Here is a 15,080-nt window from a genome sequence, read left to right on the forward strand (position 1 = left end):
GAAAAACAAGTTATTCTGGGAACTAAATCATGTTTTAAACTGCTGCATTTATGTTTCTGAAGTATTTTTGTACAACTTTCCTAACAGGACCAGCTCTGACATTTCTTAACTTCATACAAGGCCTACTTTTTTTTACTTTAAAATATATTCTTTGATACTTGATTCTACAAATAAGATCTCACTCACTATTCCTCAATCACGTCAGTTTAAGGGAGATGTTTTCTAAGCACATTGAATAACAAAGTAGTTACCTAAGCATTACCTCCCGCTTCAAAGGTGAGTTATTTTTCCATTACAAGAATACTTAATGATTTTAACTAGTTCATTAAGATTATTTAAGACAGAAAATGAAACACCAAATAAAAACCCACTTCACAGTCCACTGAAAGAAATGTTGCTGTTAGTATGGTTCACGAGTCTCGGTCCCCTGCTTAACCAGTGCTGGTTAAAATAGCACATTTCTCAGTGGACACGAGCATCTTCTAAAACAGTAACTGCTTACTGTGTTAGCCAGCTTTTCACTAGTAAATTACCTAAGACTTGCTACCTATAAAGAAAGGAACTTTATTTTTGACCCATGGTTTTGGAGGTTCACAGTCCAAGAATAGGCAAGCCCCTTCAGTCATCTGGTAAGGCTGGAGGACAGCAATGGTGGAGCATGTGTGGAAGCAGGATCACATGACAAGCCTGGAAGAGGAGTGGCTGGGCCCAACTCAGACTTGATACCCTCTTACTAGTGCTACCTCAGTGGGTTGGAGGGAGCATATGCACCATGACACAAAGTCCTCCCACCATGCTCACCCCTTATACAGTGTACCTGGATTAATATTCAATACTCATTCCATCAGCTTTTTGACTTTAGATCTTAAATATCTACCTGAGTTTAAGGGTCATATCCTATTCAGACCATGGCACTGATGATACATCCAAATTCTCTTGGTTCTTTCTATAGATTATTTTTCTAACAAGTATAAAATGTTGCAAGTATACTATCTGCTTACTTTAGTGCAAACTGTTAAATAGCCTTGCATGCACACTGATAAGACATCTGAATGAGCTTGATTTGGTCTCTAAAAAATTAAAGGTGAGTGTGTTCCATGATGCTTAAATGATAACACTCAAGATAATAAAATGCAGAGGGAAAATGCAGAAACTCCTCTAAGAAATACCTAAGATTTTTCCAATCATTCCAGTGAAGTAAAGCTGATGGGATTGAACTGGAATACCATCTTTGCAACTATAACATTCTGAACACAGCAAATCAGAAAATGTTTCACTACATCTAATTTGGAACTACTTACAGAAAAGTTAGAAACAGAAAAGGCCAAATTTAAGCTTTATTTTAAAATTTAATTTCAAGGAATATAACAAAATGTTGAGTGCAGATGACTAGAATCAAGGTTTAATAGAATGATAGCAAGGATTTGAAACTTTCACACTTTGGAAAATCATGGTTTTAAAATGTCCTATATATTTTTGTTTTTAATAGATATTTTTGTAAATCCTATGTTCATCTGAAACCCAAAGTTAAACTTTTAACCTATCTTATGTAAATGATAGTTTCAACTTAAATTCTTAACAGAATTTATCTCTAAAACTACCATACCTATTTCAACATGTCTGAATGATATATATAAAAAAGAACCACTTGTGAATATGTGATTGGTTATGGAGTCTTAAAGAGTATGATTTTTAATCAACACAACAAAGTTTCAGCAAAGATTTTAAACTTTCAAGAGAAGTAACAGCTGAAAACGATGCTGGTGAATAAAAACAAAATAATGTAAAATGTTACTGTCCGAGTGCCAAACTTGAATAATTTATTCGTTAACTTTGTTAGCTGAAGCAAAAGTAACTTTGAGTAGTTACTGTAAAAGGTCAGATGGAAAACAAATTTCATCTGTGTCAATAGGTTAACAAAATGTTATGCTTGCTGACTCTGTATAAAGAGGGCAACTCGGAATATTTGACCTGATTAGCTCATCATCAACCCATTAGGAGGTTTTTCTTGGAAAACAAATCGGGAACCCATTTGCACTATTTTTGTTAAACTTGTGTGTACTATTGTGTAGCTACTAGTAAGTACTTAATGTGTAATTATTAGAATATCAAAAGTGCAGGCTTAAAATTTTAGGAATCCTGGTGGTACACGAGTTCCACAGGAAACCAAAAGGGCAAAATATTTCATACAAATATTACCTTCATTACTGGATTCTTATAGATGTCTAAATTCTTATGTATGTCCAAAGCTCAATGGCATATACAAGTAAATGTATACTTACAATGTGTTAGGATTTGTATAATAGTTCTGGTGTTTCCCAAAGGCCATTATGTTCAGGGCTCATGTCCAGAGTCTTACATTAATGGATTAAGAATGGAACTTAATCCAGTTACAGGGTGTTGGAAATAAGATTGGAGTAGTTTGTTAGGGTTGAGCTCTCATGATGGCATCATAAGGAGATTCCAGCTGGAGGATAGATGAGCTCTCCCCTTGCATCCTGGCTTGTCATGTGGCTGTCCTCCACACACGCCCTACCATTGCCAGTCTCTATCCTCACCACGCTGCACCATGGGGACCATCTCAAACTAAACTTCCAAAACCAAGAGAAAATAACATCTTCCTTCCCGGGTAGCTCCCCTAGGTACTTACTGTAGCAATGAAAAGTTTACTGTAGTTCATAAATACTTACTTAAATAATCCTTAAAAATTGTGGGTTAACAGAAAAGTATATTCTAAGTTTTTATCTAAAGCTTCTGTTCACCTGACCCTAACTAGACCCCGAAATTCTCAAGACTGGAAACTACATTCTGTCACTGCCGGTGTCTGAGTTGGAAGAAGAGCAGCTAAGATTCCAAATGGCACTCAGATGGGTTGCAAAGATCATAGCTGGTGACTTAACCTGCTGTGCCACAAAACCCCACCCCCCCAAAAAAAATACTTAAAAAGGTAAATGACTAGTAACTTTCCAGATAATGAAAGATACCAATCCACATATTAAAAAGCCCAGAGTCACAAACCAGATAAATATACATCTAAGGAATACACATTTCAGGAAAAGTATAGAAAACTTTTACAAGCAAACTGAGGAATGGATAATTTCCATATTAACCACATTTTCATATTTCTATATTAATGCTCAGGATCTAGGGTGTCATAGACCCAGATGAGTTTACCCCTCAAAGGGGGCAAACAACTCACACCTTTCATAACCAATCTAATCAGTCCAGAGCTCCATCCCCACCTCTGATAGGTCTTATATACTTCATAAAGCTTTTTTTAACTATTTTATTTGAAAGATCAATGGCGGTGGGGTGGGGGGAAGACAAATATTCAACCACTGATTTATTCCCCAAATGGCTCAATGGTTGGGGCTGGGCAAGACCAAAGCCAAGAGCTTGGAATACCATCTGGGTCTTCCACAGGAGTGGAAAGGGACCAAGTACTTCCCAGGCAAAATAGCAGGGAGCTGATTTGGAAACATAGCTGGGACTGGAGGCAGTACTCTGATAAGGGTTGCCAGTATTGCAGGTGGCTGTTTAACCACCTATGCCACAGTGGTGGCCCCAAAGTTAAGTGGAAGATGGAATGAAAAGATAACCTTGGTCTGGTCAAGAAATATTTGAAAGCCTATAGGCTTTCACAACACATTTTCCATGAGCTTCTTAAAGGTATCTTGTATATATGTGTGAGGCAGATAATCAGACATGAGTAACGGGAAGCGCCACAGGACCCTACTCCACCGAACCTATCCAAGTCTATCCATTTTTGCAGTATGGTGGTTAGAATACCCCGATTAAAATGGGAGCCCAGCCAAATCGGAAAAGTCCAGTTTATAGTCACAGGTACAGAGCTCAAAGGTGTACAACTCCTAGATGTTGACCACAAACTTCAATTAAGAGCATCACGGCCACACTTCCAGTCAATGTCTCTCACACTTTAGGGATAAAAGACCCAAGCCAGGAAGAAAGTGCCACATGCTCTCGCCTTCCCTGTTCCTCTCCTGGAATGCACTTCAACAAACTCTGCTTTACTACCCCTACTTTCCTCTCTGAAATTCATTACTCTGTCAACAAAAAATCCAGGCAAGCTGGCCACCTCCAATGACGTCGAAAAATTTTGCACCAAAATAAGCATTAAACTCCACTTTTCACAAACTTCTTGAAGAACCCTTGTACCTCAATATTCATCTGACCCAATTATGCCAGGGCCAGGACTAAATAACTCAAAACAGCCTAGACTATGCTGGAAGTACTTAAACTAGCTAATCCTGAAACCACTTACCCTATTTAAGTCATTCTGTGATAGTTAATTCTAGGCATGAATTTGAGTGGACAGGGTTACTGATGTTAGCGGGTTATTGATGTTAGACTTCCCACTCAAGTTACTTTCCTGAGAAAGCAGGAACTTAAAACATAGCACTGTGGAGGCCTGACTGACTGAAAGCCCATCCAATCAAAACCTGTTTTGCCGACATTTCTATATACCAGCCCCACCTTCCTAATCCGTAGACTTTCCCCAGGCCCCTAACCAAGGAGTCTGATTTGATTACCCTTGGCTCTTTACTTGGCCACCTTGTAATAAGCTTTCTCTCAAAGACCATAGCCTTTTTTCCCCTTAACTTATTTTGTTCTAAGGATTTATGTATTTGAAAGGCTAGGTCACAAGGAAAAGGAAAGTCAAGGTTTTCCCATTTGCTTGTTCACTTCCCAAATGACCACAACAGCCAAGGATGGGCCAGGCCAGAACCAGGAGTTTCTTCTGGGTCTCCCACGTGAGTTCAGGGCCCCAAGAACTTGGGCCATCTTCTGTTGCTTTCACAGGCACATTAGAAAACTGGATCAGAAATGGAGCAGCTGTTCTCAAACAGGTGCCCATATGGGATTTTGGCATCACAGGCAGCAACTTAACCTGCTGTGCAACAATGCTGGCTCCCTTTTTGTTATATTTGAAAGGCACACAGAGACCTTCTGTCTACTGGTTCATTCTCCAAAGCCCTGCAACAGGCAGGGGTGGGTCAGATTGAAACCAGGAGCCAGGAGCTCATTCCAAGTATCCCACATGGCTGGAGGGACCCAACTACCCAAGCCATCACTACCTCCCAGGGTGTGTACCAGCAAGAAGCTGGAATTGGGATCAGAGCCTGGACTTAACCCAGATATGATATAGGCATTCTCAGTGAGGTACTAACCACTTCACCAAATGCCTGTGCCATGACTGGCCTTCAGATACAGGCAGATGGACTCGTCTTCTCTGTAGCAATATTTTGTCAAATATTAGATATGAGGGTGCTCCTGGATTAATATTTAAATAGGTATACTGAATAAAGCAGATTTCCCTTCTTGATAGGGCTCATCCAGTTAGCCTTTTTGTTCTTCTCAGAATTTAGTTAAGAGGAAACTCCTTATGCCTGACCACTTGACCTGCTACATAGGTCTCTTACTGTTTTTACACTCAAACTGAAAAATTGGTGGTTCTGTGTCTCAAGGCTGCCAGTTTTGGGAATGGATCGCATACCATTAGCTCTCCAGGTCCTCAGGCCTTTGGGCAACAACTAAAAGTAGCAGACTGGAATTGGTTATCCTGGGTCACCAGCTTTCTTACTGCAGCTCTTGGGACTTCTCGGGCTTCGTAATGAAAAATGGTCAACTCCTTATGATAAATCTGTCTAGCTGGATATCTCTCACACTATTGTATCCTGTTCCTTAAGTACTTTGACTAGTACACAATATCTTCTGCAGAAACTACTATAAGGCCTTTGCCCATGTTCCCCTTCCACTCCTGCCTGCTGACCAACCATGGTTCTTCCTCATGTGGTGCTGTGGCACAGCTATGCCCCTTCTTGAACTGTGAGCAACAGACTATCTTTATAATGGCAGTAATTACCTAATCTGGCCTAGCTATATCTGAATCATAAAGTCTACATTTTAAAGCAATTACCTTGACAGACATAACAAGGAGAAAAACAGTCAACTTCTCTAACAATAGAAATTAGAAGAACAAGGAATATTTTTCCATCAAATGGTACTTCTAATTTAGAATTCAATACTCAAATAATTGTGTATATAGACATCAAGAAATACACCAAAAATAAGATATTTAAGATGACCATAAAACTAGTGTGCCACCAGCTTGTACATTAAATTTCAGAAGAGAGGACTATATTAAAAGGAATACAGTGGTTATAGATGTCAATTAATATAGCCATTTTTATTTTAAAAATTCTTGGTTCTTTATATACATAACAAAATTAGATTGACATCAATCCTATAAATGCACTGCAAAACAATAGAGTGATACAAATATGTATATTGGTGGAATACATATTCCTTACTGAAGGCAAAAAGAATATGACTTTATATCCAGCTAAACTGATCTTAAAATATGAATAGCACAATTGAACTTAAGCATGCAAAAACTTAAGACTATTACAAAGCTTTGAGAAGTAATTTGTCAATGACATGTGAATAGATAGTAAAAAGTAAGCATCTGGGGATTGAATATATTATAGAAACTAGATTTAAATGAATGAGGGGTGGGGTTGTGATGTAGTAAGTTACCACCTGGGATTCTTGCATCCCATATTGAAGTGCCAGTTAGAATCCCAGTCAGCTTTCAATTCATCTCCCTACTAATACACCTGAGAAGTAACAGATGGTGGTTCAAGTAATCGTGTTCCTGCAACAATGAGGGAGCCCTGGATGAAGTTCCTGGCTCCTGGCTTCAGCCTGGCCCAACCTGCTGATGTGACCATTTGGGAAGAGAACCAGTAGATGGACTGACTGCTCTTTTCCTTTCTCCTCCCCTTTCCCAATTCCATCACTCTGCATTTCTAAATTTTATTAATGGGAAATATCTTTTAAGTAACTGGCACTGGGGTAATTATACACAAACAAAAACCAATGATTAAAACTATCATACTAAGTTGCATGGGGGGAATTTAGACATTTTAAAACTAAATATAAAAAGTCAATACATTAGTCAATCTAAAAGTCTATATAAGAACCATCCTCAAATGAGGCACATTAAGCAACTGTTAAATTTGACTATTGTAATATATATTTAGTGCATGTGCATTAATCTTCTATTACTTAAGCCATTAGTCTTTACATTAGCCCTGTGAGGTAAGTTCTATTATAATCATTTTATAGACAAGGAAACTGAGTGTGAGGCTAAGTAACTTAAAGGGCACACAAGTAGCTTTAGAGATTCAACACTAGGCTATCTGGTTTCAAAGCTGAAAGCAGAGCAAAAGTGAGACAGATCTTCCATCCATTATTTCACTCCCCTAACCAAATGCCTGCAACAACTGGAGCTGGGCCTGACAAACTAGGCACTTTTTTCAGGTCTCCTATGTGGAGGAACTCGAATACATGAGCCATCACCTGTCTCCTGGACTGTATATTACTAGGAATCTAGAATTGGAAGTAGAGGCAGGACACAATCCCAAGCACTATGATATGTGATGTAAGCATCCCAGGAAGTGCTTTAATCCACTATCACTACATCTACCCCTCATAAGCCAATAATCTTATCTACTACATAATATCCTGCTCTACTTGAGACATGAAAAGATTTAAAATAATCACTAGACTTGGGTAAAAGATAAACACATCAAATACCTACATAACCATTTTTATGGTAACACTGTTCACAATAGCCAAAACTTAGAATCAACTAAGATGTCTATCAACAGACGAATGGATAATGAAAATGTGGTTTACATACATAATGGAATATTATTCAGCTATCAAAAATGAAATTCTACCATTCGCAGCAAAATGGACACACAACTGGAGACATCATGTTGAGTGAAATAGGCCATACACAAATATCACATGTCCCTCACGTGTGAGCTAATTTTTTAAAAATGCCTGTGTGTATCCATATTGCCACAAATAGTTTTGTGAAACTTCACAAAACCAATGGTTAAAGAATATTAGTTTTAATAATCCGATCACTTTAAAACTTGCTCCATCTGGATGAGATGGTCACTCTTCAGTTATGTTTATAACTATTGTCTATTACCACTAAACCAGTACCTTTTTGCTTTACTTATGAAATATTAAGCCTCTTTAATGTAAACCTAAAATGCTATCTCGGAAGCTAAAAGGCAGAAGGAAAGAGGATGGAAGGCAGGGAGAGCAGAGAGGAAAGGAATACTATTACACTCTTAGAACTGTATCTGTAAGCCATACTGAATCTAGAAAACTAAATGTCTAGACTTGTGTATAATAGCTATAATACAAAAAATACAAAACATATCAATGCTTAAAAAATGCTAACATCCCTATAAGAAATAGAAAAGCAGTCCAAAAAGAAGCAAAGTTTATGAACAAGCACTTCAGAGGAAGAAGCTTGAATGGCCAATAGATGTATGAAAAGATAATCAACTAATGGTAATTGGGTGAAATGCAAAAAATAAGATGTTCACACTCAGCAAATGAGCAGAAATTTTAAAAGTGTGACAATATTCTGGAGATGGGGCTGGCATTGGTACAGTGGGTTAAGCTTAAATTTGCATCCCATATGGGCACCAGTTTAAGTCCTGAATGTTTCACTTCGGATCCACCTCCCTGCTAATATGCCTGAGAAAGCTGTGGAAGATGTAAGTGCTTAGGCCCCTGCTACTCATGTGGCAGACCCAAATGAAACTACTGGCTCCTGGTTTCCAGCTTGGTCCAGCCCAGGCTAATGCAATCATTTGGCAAATGAAGCAGTGGATGGAAGTTTTTCCTTTCAAATTTAAAATCTTTTTAAATGATTGTGGAGACATTAGTGTTGCATACTGCCAATGAAGCATAAAGTAGTGGAGCCACTTGAGAAATCTGACAGCATCCATTAAAACTCAAAATACTCATACCTCATAACTCAACAACTCTAACTCCAGGACTCTTTCTTGCACCTGTCCTAGTTTTTCTTTAGAAGATGCTGACAAGCATATTAATTGCAATGTTATTTATAATAAGCAAACTACATGGCTATCAATGGAGGAATGTGGTCATATATGCCTGTGTGTATATCTTATGGGATATTATGCAACAGTTAAGAGAACCAACACAATCTAAATGTTTCAAGATCAATCATTTGTATAGTTTTCCTATCTATTTAAGTAGAAACATCCCTAGAAGCATAGGCACCAAACCCCTCACAGGTCTGAGGCTGGGGTTTCGGTAGGAAGGAAAGCAAGCAAGGGAGTAAAGGCAAAGGGGCTTTGATTTTATTATACTTATTCTATAAAAGTGAACATATTCATGTCATATATAATGAAAAACTTCTAGAAGTTTAAGAATGGGACCCAAGATGTGGTACAGCAGATTAAGCTACCATTAGGGACACCTGTTTCAGTCCTGACTGCTTCCGATCCAGCTCCCTGCTAATGCACCTGGGAAAGCAGAAGAAAGCCCAAGTGCTTGGGCCCCTGCATCCATATGGGAGATCTGGATGAAACTCCTGGCTGCAGCCTGGCCCAGTTCCAGTCGCAGTCATTGCAGTCCAATATTTCTATCAGTTAAAGTATACTATTGTGTGCCCAACATCTTTGACTCAGTCATGTTTAGAATAATTGTTGTAATGACTGCAGTATGTTTCAATGTTTAATGAGAACCGAGTTGTCGAAACAAGCACTTTTAAAAACACACAACACCAGGCTAGCCATTATCCTTTGTTTAGCTAGATAATGAAGTTCAGAGAATATTTATATACTAGTTACCATAAAACTTGAATTCAATCTAGGCTTACTCTGTATCCTGTTATGTCAAAGTTGAATTTCAAAGTTTACAGAATAAGACAATTTTCCTATAATATTCAAAGGTTTGTTTTAATAATTTCAACAACTGTTGACTTGCAGTTTGAGAATATAAATTCTTGTTAGAGGAAACTGCATTTTTTTAGAACACTGGACCTAGAGAATTCTTTGTTCCCGCAAAACTGTAAACTGTACTTGTCAGAGTTTGCATTTGCTCACTAAGTTTATAGTAGTTAAACACACCCTCTAACTTCTCCCCAGTCCAGTCCTGTGACAGTTAACTCAGCCAAACTGGATGGCATTTTTTGGATAAAGGAAGAGTATAATAATTACTTTTTCTTGCAGAACTAACACTTGGAAGGAAATTAAGCAAGTGATTCAAGCAGGTTATTCTGAAGGTCCAAAATTCTTTCCATTACCCATGCTTCACCAAGAATTTAAAGCAAAAACTATAAACGGAAGAATGTGAGAACAGCAATTAACATTCTGCTTTTCTCTACAACAAGTTCTCTATTGACAAAGATCTAAACATAAAAACAAAAATGGGAAATGGTACTAAAAGCATAAGGTTTCCGATAAATCTCTTTAGTGCAGAAGGTCTGACTAACCTTCTAAAAATATGGATGAATCAGCTTTATGTAAATATAGTCTAAATCATCCCAACAAAGTCAAAGTACAACCAATAAAATGGAAGACAGCATTCACAATACACATTACAAAGGACTAATCTCAAAGCAGATAAACACATAAAATAATAAAAAATGGGTAAAGGTTATGAACAGAGATGACAGAAAAGGGAGTGCAAAAGTACTAACTTCCTAAAATGAAAACAAAGTACAACTGACTTTCAATTATCAGATGAAGTTTAATATGTGGAAATGGGGACCTTTCTTGAGATGGGAATTTCACCTAGTACAATCTCTATGGAGATCCACGAGGCCATGTCTACCAACATTTTCAATGAACATGATTGTCCTCTATTCCACTCCTAGGATTATCATTCTGATTGTACATAACTCTGCACATTTGAATATAAACAATTCATGGTATCACTATTTATAATAGCAAAAAACTAAACCTAAATTTCCATCAGTAAAGACTTCAGTGTATTCCTTGGGTGGGATACAAAATACAATAATGGAATAATAGCCAAGGCACTTTGTTACATGGAAAAGGCAAGGTACAGAGTCATATGTAAGATAGGCTATGCTTGTGGGTCACTGTTGGGCCATATCTACATCAGAACATGTACATATCAAGTTAGAAAACAAAAAACCTGATAGCAGTTGTAGGACTTCAGGGCAAGCATTTTACATGTGCATGTGATGCCTTTTGAGTTTTGCACCACACACATATAATATCTATTTTAGAAATTAACACTCGGGATGAGAGAGGATATATATAATACATGTAAATACTTGATAAATTGAGTAATTTAGGGACAACGTAATTACCTTAGATCAATGGAAGACTATTCAAAATCGTTAGACTAAACATGATTGTGATTATAGACCTCAGAGTCCATCGCTGGGCAAGTGAGAATAAGTTATGTCAAGATATTCATAAATCTAGAATTTCAGCTACCTTTCTCTTTGAAGTCATGTTCATATTCCAGGGGACTTCCAAAGTACTAAGATATTGAGGGCAGGGAATGGAGCAGATCTAGTGACTCCCCTCTCTACACAGAAACCCACTGAGATATCCACTATCTCCAGTCATCAGTCCAGACAATTCGGCATGTTGTCTTCATACCTATCCAAATGTGTGCTTCAGAATCTACAGTTCTCCTTGCTGCTTCCACACTATGCTGAGAGTAGGATAGGATTCCTTGCCCTCCTATTTTCATGTTACACCAAGACACATGACTGTATGAAGTTGATATGTTCCTATCTTAAATATTTAAGTCACAACTCGGCCTGTTCCCCAGCCTAAGTTCTGGCACTTGCCCCGCTGACAGCCTGGAGAGCAGAGGCCCTCCCCTTAGGACCCCCAAACACCCTCCTTTCATCCCTTTAACTTCTTTCCTCTTAGCCCTTTATCTTTAGAATCTTTCTCTTATGGTCAAACAAGAAGAAACCAAGCATTGTCTCAATGTTTCTCAAACATTTTGTCTATATCCTGAATGCTCTAGCTTTATACAAGGCTCAGACTTTTTAGAACAAAGATTTTTTTTTTTCTACCGTGTTATATCATCTCCCCACAAAGGATCTCGGGGTTAACTATCCTCCTGAAGTCAGTTTCTGGAAGAAAATGCAGGCTAGCATTCAATACTTAATGTTAACCTATCCCTAATACAAGGAAGATGTTAAAATGGTAGGGACTTGGGGTCAATGTTATGGATCAGTGGGTTAAGCAGCTGCTTGCAGTATATATAGGAGCACCAATTAGAGTCCTGACTATATTTTTAAACCAGCTTCCTGCTAATGCACCTGAGAAGTCAGTTAAAAATTATTCAAGTACTTGGGTCCCGGAGAATCAGCTGGAACTCCTGGCTGTTGCAGGCATTTGGGGAGTGAACCAGCAGAAGGAAGATCTGTGTATCTACATGTTTCTCTGCTGCCTTTCAAATATTTTTTTTAAATAATGGTAGCTTGAAATCGGATACTTCATTGACTCTGTCGACCTCGGGCATGTTTCTCAATATTTCATTAGTAAACAGGAACAATTATAGCACTACCTCCTTGAATTGTAAAGATCATAAGTTACTAATTGGCAGCCTGCTATATAGTATGGGCTCCATAAATGTAAGCCATTATTATTAGTAAACAGTAGTATCAATCTCCAGGTTCCTTATAACAATGTCACTTGGTAGCCCCTTGCCCTTGCTACAGTATAGAATAGCAAACTTTCATCCTCAGATGGGCTTAGAACTTTGAGAGGGAGAGGTGACAAAGATGAAGGCTGATGCCCTGGGTGTTTATAGAAAACAGGTGACATTCTCACTTTTCCCACCTGGTCTGTGAAAGCTGCCTAGTAGGACTAGGTAGAAAAGTCCTAACATTTAACAGCTCAACCTCACATTCCTTAAGGTCCTTTATATAACTGGATTATTAGAAAATTTTCCCTCTACAGGGCAGATCTTTTGACCTATATGCCTATATTTTACTGCTATTGTATCTTCACCTTGCTCCTGGCCTTTATGAATGAAGGGAAGATAATAATAATAGCTGGGAAACAAGTTCATCCACACTGCTTCCTCCCGCTCTGGTTAGCATATATATAGAAGTAGTTATATCACTGACCTAGACACCTATGAAATTAGTCACTACTCAACATTCCTTCTTGTGCAATACACTGACATCAAGCCTCATGGAAGTTTAGTCTCCAGAACACTTACCGCAAAGCTAACACCTGGAAGAGAAATTCAAATCCTACAAAATGACAAAGAAGAGATAGGCACCTCAAAGATCACTTGAATATAAAAGTGTGAAACCAAGCTTCTGAGAAAACAGAAGTCCTTAAACTTTTCTGCAAAAACGGATTCTGTATGATCACGCTGCGTAAAATATCACTAAAAGAAAATTAAATCAACATTTGATTCATTCTTAAATCAGTAGTTAGCTACATTTTATGATGTGAAATGAACTTGTTTTAAATACCTTTTGCTTCACTTCAAACATCCTAATTGAACCCTTCCTCACTATCTTAACATTTTATCCCTATTTAAAATGTATTCCTCAGGGCCAATGTTAAGGGCCTACTTGCAACACTGGTACCGCAATGTTGGAGCACTGGTTTGAATCTTGTCTGTCGTGTTTCCCATCTAGCTCCCTGTTAATGCACCTGGGAAAGCAGGATATAATGGCCCAAGTACTTGGGTCCCCTATCCATGTGGGAGACCCAGATGGAGCTCCAGGTTTCTGGTTTTGTCTTGGCCCAGGTCTGTCCACTGGGGTCATTTAGGGAGTGAACCATTAAGTAGAAGATCGTACCTCATTCACTCTGCTGATAAATCTTTTAAAATAAAATGGATTCCTCTTAAGGAGAGTTTCTAGTATGTACTTTATACTCCTAAGGACTTATTGCATAAAACAGAACTCCAAGACTTTCAAACTCAAACCTGGAGTCCCTATCCTTGTCCTCAGTGGAGAATCTCGCATGAAATGAGTCTTCATATTTTCTAAATCTTAAAGCAATACACACTAAAAAACTAGGTACAATGTGTTCGACCTTTGAACAATAGATTGTTTTACAACCTCAAAACATACAAATTCCCTTGAAGCCATAATGTTTTGAAGAAACATGGGCTCTGACATCATAAAGCTACTTTTCCATTTAGATGGTTGCTACTCTAGATAACTCACATCTTAAATTTATATCTGGAAAACAACAGATTCAGGATTAGGGTTCACTATAGCTTTCTGACTGGAACTAAACTCAGAGTAAAAATGGATTCTCTTCCCCACATACTATCTCCATTAACACAGAAAAAAACTAAAATCCCAGACTAGTTGCTTTGACTTAAAACTATACATTCAGAGTATACCTTACAAGATAGCTCTTTTGGGCTAACTACACCTCTGGGGGCCAGGCAACATGCCATGTGTCTGATTCAGATCTTTCTGTGTGGTTGACAGCTGGAAAAGTTTCAGTGTAGAGACAAAAATGGCCTTTCTCAAGTCCTGAGGAAAAGCAGGACAAATTTGTTCTACAACAAGTCACTTTTTAGGTCTGAAAACAACCAGACTCCATGGCTTCTGGCCTAGCTAACTCTTCTCGGATTTCACCATCTAGAATTTAAGTTCTTTGCCAAAGACACCTTCAAGATTCAATACCAATTAAACTAAAGTGCTATGGCAGAGAAGGAATTGAGACTGGCTCCAGTGTTATTGTCTAACATCCATGACTAATATGGTGAAGGGTCATGAGCAAGACTAGAATAAAGAATCTAAGATGAATTGCTTAATCTGGGGTTCAAGAGTAGAATTTGAGAGGATTATGATCATGGGTGGAAAGAAAGTTACATTTTTTTCTCACTAAACTAAAATCTCATTTTCTTCTACAAATATAAGCAATAAACCATAGCAATATCAACAGCATCTATGACTTTGTCACCAATAGAAACCGCAAATATCTTCATTGCCGTAGTCGTTACAGATATCTGACACTTACATGTATCTGTTTTTCCAAAATTTCAGGAGGAACTTAACTGGTTAAAGTTGCATGTGACTTTTGTCTTCCTGTAGATATTCATCGTGCAACGTAGGTAATGAACTAGCATGCAATTCTGCACTTCATAGGCATCCAGCCACCACATTCTCACACTGTTCACACTAAAGTCTATACATTCTCACTTAAAGGACTCGGATCCATGTTGCCTTCTGGTATTCCCCT

Source organism: Lepus europaeus, chromosome 10 (assembly GCF_033115175.1).
Source record: "Lepus europaeus isolate LE1 chromosome 10, mLepTim1.pri, whole genome shotgun sequence".
In the NCBI taxonomy this organism is placed as follows: domain Eukaryota; kingdom Metazoa; phylum Chordata; class Mammalia; order Lagomorpha; family Leporidae; genus Lepus; species Lepus europaeus.